The sequence below is a fragment of the Schistocerca serialis genome, unplaced genomic scaffold (assembly GCF_023864345.2).
Source record: "Schistocerca serialis cubense isolate TAMUIC-IGC-003099 unplaced genomic scaffold, iqSchSeri2.2 HiC_scaffold_537, whole genome shotgun sequence".
Lineage (NCBI taxonomy): Eukaryota > Metazoa > Arthropoda > Insecta > Orthoptera > Acrididae > Schistocerca > Schistocerca serialis.
In genome coordinates, this window is record NW_026048121.1 from 20,001 (window position 1) to 25,000 (window position 5,000).

Consider the following 5,000-nt stretch of genomic DNA (forward strand, 5'->3'; position numbering starts at 1 on the left):
CCTTAACCTAACCTATATCGTACCTTAACCTAACCTATATCGTACCTTAACCTAACCTATATCGTGCCTTAACCTAACCTATATCGTGCCTTAACCTAACCTATATCGTGCCTTAACCTAACCTATATCGTGCCTTAACCTAACCTATATCGTGCCTTAACCTAACCTATATCGTGCCTTAACCTAACCTATATCGTGCCTTAACCTAACCTATATCGTGCCTTAACCTAACCTAATTTGTGCCTTAACCTAACCTAATTTGTGCCTTAACCTAACCTAATTTGTGCCTTAACCTAACCTAATTTGTGCCTTAACCTAACCTAATTTGTGCCTTAACCTAACCTAATTTGTGCCTTAACCTAACCTAATTTGTGCCTTAACCTAACCTAATTTGTGCCGTAACCTAACCTAATTTGTGCCGTAACGTAACCCATGTTGTGCCGTAACGTAACCCATGTTGTGCCGTAACGTAACCCATGTTGTGCCGTAACGTAACCCATGTTGTGCCGTAACGTAACCCATGTTGTGCCGTAACGTAACCCATGTTGTGCCGTAACGTAACCCATGTTGTGCCGTAACGTAACCCATGTTGTGCCGTAACCTAACCCATGTTGTGCCTTAACCTAACCCATGTTGTGCCTTAACCTAACCCATGTTGTGCCTTAACCTAACCCATGTTGTGCCTTAACCTAACCCACGTTGTGCCTTAACCTAACCCACGTTGTGCCTTAACCTAACCCACGTTGTGCCTTAACCTAACCTACGTTGTGCCTTAACCTAACCCATGTTGTGCCTTAACCTAACCCATGTTGTGCCTTAACCTAACCCATGTTGTGCCTTAACCTAACCCATGTTGTGCCTTAACCTAACCCATGTTGTGCCTTAACCTAACCCATGTTGTGCCTTAACCTAACCCATGTTGTGCCTTAACCTAACCCATGGTGTGCCTTAACCTAACCCATGTTGTGCCTTAACCTAACCCATGTTGTGCCTTAACCTAACCCACGTTGTGCCTTAACCTAACCCACGTTGTGCCTTAACCTAACCCACGTTGTGCCTTAACCTAACCCACGTTGTGCCTTAACCTAACCTACGTTGTGCCTTAACCTAACCCATGTTGTGCCTTAACCTAACCCATGTTGTGCCTTAACCTAACCCATGTTGTGCCTTAACCTAACCCATGTTGTGCCTTAACCTAACCCATGTTGTGCCTTAACCTAACCCATGGTGTGCCTTAACCTAACCCATGGTGTGCCTTAACCTAACCCATGGTGTGCCTTAACCTAACCCATGTTGTGCCTTAACCTAACCCATGTTGTGCCTTAACCTAACCCATGTTGTGCCTTAACCTAACCCATGTTGTGCCTTAACCTAACCCATGTTGTGCCTTAACCTAACCCATGTTGTGCCTTAACCTAACCCATGTTGTGCCTTAACCTAACCCATGTTGTGCCTTAACCTAACCCATGTTGTGCCTTAACCTAACCCATGTTGTGCCTTAACCTAACCCATGTTGTGCCTTAACCTAACCCATGTTGTGCCTTAACCTAACCCATGTTGTGCCTTAACCTAACCCATGTTGTGCCTTAACCTAACCCATGTTGTGCCTTAACCTAACCCATGTTGTGCCTTAAACCTAACCCATGTTGTGCCTTAACCTAAACCCATGTTGTGCCTTAACCTAACCCATGTTGTGCCTTAACCTAACCCATGTTGTGCCTTAACCTAACCCATGTTGTGCCTTAACCTAACCCATGTTGTGCCTTAACCTAACCCATGTTGTGCCTTAACCTAACCCATGTTGTGCCTTAACCTAACCCATGTTGTGCCTTAACCTAACCCATGTTGTGCCTTAACCTAACCCATGTTGTGCCCTTAACCTAACCCATGTTGTGCCTTAACCTAACCCATGTTGTGCCTTAACCTAACCCATGTTGTGCCTTAACCTAACCCATGTTGTGCCCTTAACCTAACCCATGTTGTGCCTTAACCTAACCCATGTTGTGCCTTAAACCTAACCCATGTTGTGCCTTAACGTAACCCATGTTGTGCCTTAACGTAACCCATGTTGTGCCTTAACGTAACCCATGTTGTGCCTTAACCTAACCTATAATGTGCCTTAACCTAACCTAAAGTGCGCCGTAACCTAAACTATATTGCGCCTTAACCTGACGCACGTTGTCGCTGAACCTGCTCTGTAATTGTTATGCAACCCGTTAAAGTAGTGTAGTGTTGCCTAACCGCAACCCTCGCAATATAGTTCGCTACTCGCACTGCCCCGGTCCCCTGTGTATCGCGTCATGTTAAACACCTTGCAGGTGTTGCTGACTTTCCACATGCTCCTGCTATTACACTGTAGTGTGGATAGCAGCAGGGACGTACATGCCCCCCCCCCTTCCCCCCTGCCTTCGCAAGCTGGTCGGTGAGAAGTTTTGCATGTTCAATGCCCTTCGCATGCCGACGTACTCAGCCTACGTTGTGGTACGGCCTGTCACCTGTCCGCCGATGTACGCAAAACCCACAAACTGTACTGCACATTGCTCCGTATGTACTGAATGATACATCGTGGCCCATGTGACCGTATGACGACAGCGCCTAGCAACGGCGGGACCATACAGTCCAAATATTGTGCACGCAGCTACGTGTCGTCTCCCTATAAGAGCTGGATTGCAGTGTGGTACGCCATACAGACGTGTGGGAGGAACGGACGCCCTGGATGGCGATCAGCATGAGCAGTCTGTTGATGTAGTGGAGCGTGTATTCGGACGTAGTCGTCTCTTCTCACACACCGTGATAGCATGTTGCACCGCGTTCCACATCTGCGACATGCTGCAGAGGCGGGCTGACAGTCGTTCGCGGCAATGGACACCGCATACGTACGGGGTCTACCTTCCACGTGTTCTCTAGGCGTGCACATGTTGTTGCGTCTATGTGGGCAGACGTAGTGTGTTGTGACACCTGACACAGGCATGCAATACTCGTTGCAAATGGCGATGGACGTGTACGTTTGCTGGTGACGTTACGCAAATGAACAACCGGTAACCCGTTGTGGTGCGGTTGTTCTCGCTAGAGGTGAATCAGTGTTGGCGACGATCGGTCGAGCTATTAACCGGTTGTTTCAGGGATACCCACCATGCCCACGAACGTGAAAGGGGACCCACCATGCCCACGAACGTGAAAGGGGATCTGGGTGTGAGGCGATACGCGGCGGTGGCTGGGTGGGACCGTCCCCCGGCCGGTGAGGGGGGGGCCGCCCGGCGTGCTGGCAGCGCGGTGCGTGGGCGCACGCGCTACAGCCGGCTGGTGGGGGCGGCCGGTGGCAGGCGCGCCGGCCGACGGACGCGGCAGGCGGCGCAGCTGCGCGCCGGCGCCCCCTGCTCGCGGCGCCTTGCGGCCAAAGTAGGTCCTCGCGGGCCCGGTGCGAAGCGCGGTGGCCATCTGCAGTGTGCTGGTCCGATTGAGGACTTTGTGCGCTGAGGATGCGCCGCCGCCCGGCGCTCGGCGCCGCGACGCCGTCTGCTGCTCGGTCGCCCCAGCGGTTCTCGCAGGTGGTTTGTATCGCAGCTGTGCGGACGTGTTGGCGCGTGCGCTGTGCTGGGAGAGTTCGCTTCGGCACCCAAGTAGGGCTTTTGTCCTTCTGTGGCGCTGGCGTTGGAGCTGCCGGTCACCGTAGGTGGCGCGTGTTGTCTCCCGCCGGCAATGCCCACGACAGCACGCTCCCGGGCCTCTGTCGGCAGCGGCAAGCTCAGTTGGGAGCACGGGTGGGTCGCACCTAAAGCGTCTACTCGCCTAACTCCGGGCGATTGCGCCTCTCTCGAACCCGACCAAGTACTTAGGACGGCGCTGCGCGCCGCCGGGACCTGAGAGGGTTTCGAGGTGTGTTGTGCAGGGGAGCTCAGCCTCCTCCTGTTTGCAGAATAATTGAGCGGACGCTTGCGTGTTTCGCGCGGGCCCCCGGGACACACTCCCGGGCGGCCGGCTGCTCAGCTCTAGTTGACGCAGCTCCCTGGTTGATCCTGCCAGTAGTCATATGCTTGTCTCAAAGATTAAGCCATGCATGTCTCAGTACAAGCCGCATTAAGGTGAAACCGCGAATGGCTCATTAAATCAGTTATGGTTCCTTAGATCGTACCCACGTTACTTGGATAACTGTGGGTAATTCTAGAGCTAATACATGCAAACAGAGTCCCGACCAGAGATGGAAGGGACGCTTTTATTAGATCAAAACCAATCGGTCGGCTCGTCCCGGTCCGTTTGCCTTGGTGACTCTGAATAACTTAGGGCTGATCGCACGGTCCCTCGTACCGGCGACGCATCTTTCAAATGTCTGCCTTATCAACTGTCGATGGTAGGTTCTGCGCCTACCATGGTTGTAACGGGTAACGGGGAATCAGGGTTCGATTCCGGAGAGGGAGCCTGAGAAACGGCTACCACATCCAAGGAAGGCAGCAGGCGCGCAAATTACCCACTCCCGGCACGGGGAGGTAGTGACGAAAAAATAACGATACGGGGACTCATCCGAGGCCCCGTAAATCGGAATGAGTACACTTTAAATCCTTTAACGAGTATCTATTGGAGGGCAAGTCTGGTGCCAGCAGCCGCGGTAATTCCAGCTCCAATAGCGTATATTAAAGTTGTTGCGGTTAAAAAGCTCGTAGTTGGATTTGTGTCCCACGCTGTTGGTTCACCGCCCGTCGGTGTTTAACTGGCATGTATCGTGGGGACGTCCTGCCGGTGGGGCGAGCCGAAGGCGTGCGACCGCCTCGTTGCGTGCTCGTGCGTCCCCGAGGCGGACCCCGTTGAAATCCTACCAGGGTGCTCTTTATTGAGTGTCTCGGTGGGCCGGCACGTTTACTTTGAACAAATTAGAGTGCTTAAAGCAGGCAAGCCCGCCTGAATACTGTGTGCATGGAATAATGGAATAGGACCTCGGTTCTATTTTGTTGGTTTTCGGAACCCGAGGTAATGATTAATAGGGACAGGGCGGGGGCATTCGTATT

General features: G+C 52.3%; 1 non-coding gene across 1 annotated transcript in view; it reads left to right on the forward strand.

The window, feature by feature from the left end:
- Positions 1 to 4,003: 4,003 nt before the first annotated feature.
- Positions 4,004 to 5,000, forward strand: part of LOC126447713 (small subunit ribosomal RNA) — a 1,925-nt gene continuing 928 nt past the window's right edge. The window contains exon 1 of the ribosomal RNA XR_007583880.1: positions 4,004 to 5,000. This exon is cut by the window's right edge and continues 928 nt beyond it. This is a non-coding gene — a ribosomal RNA (small subunit ribosomal RNA).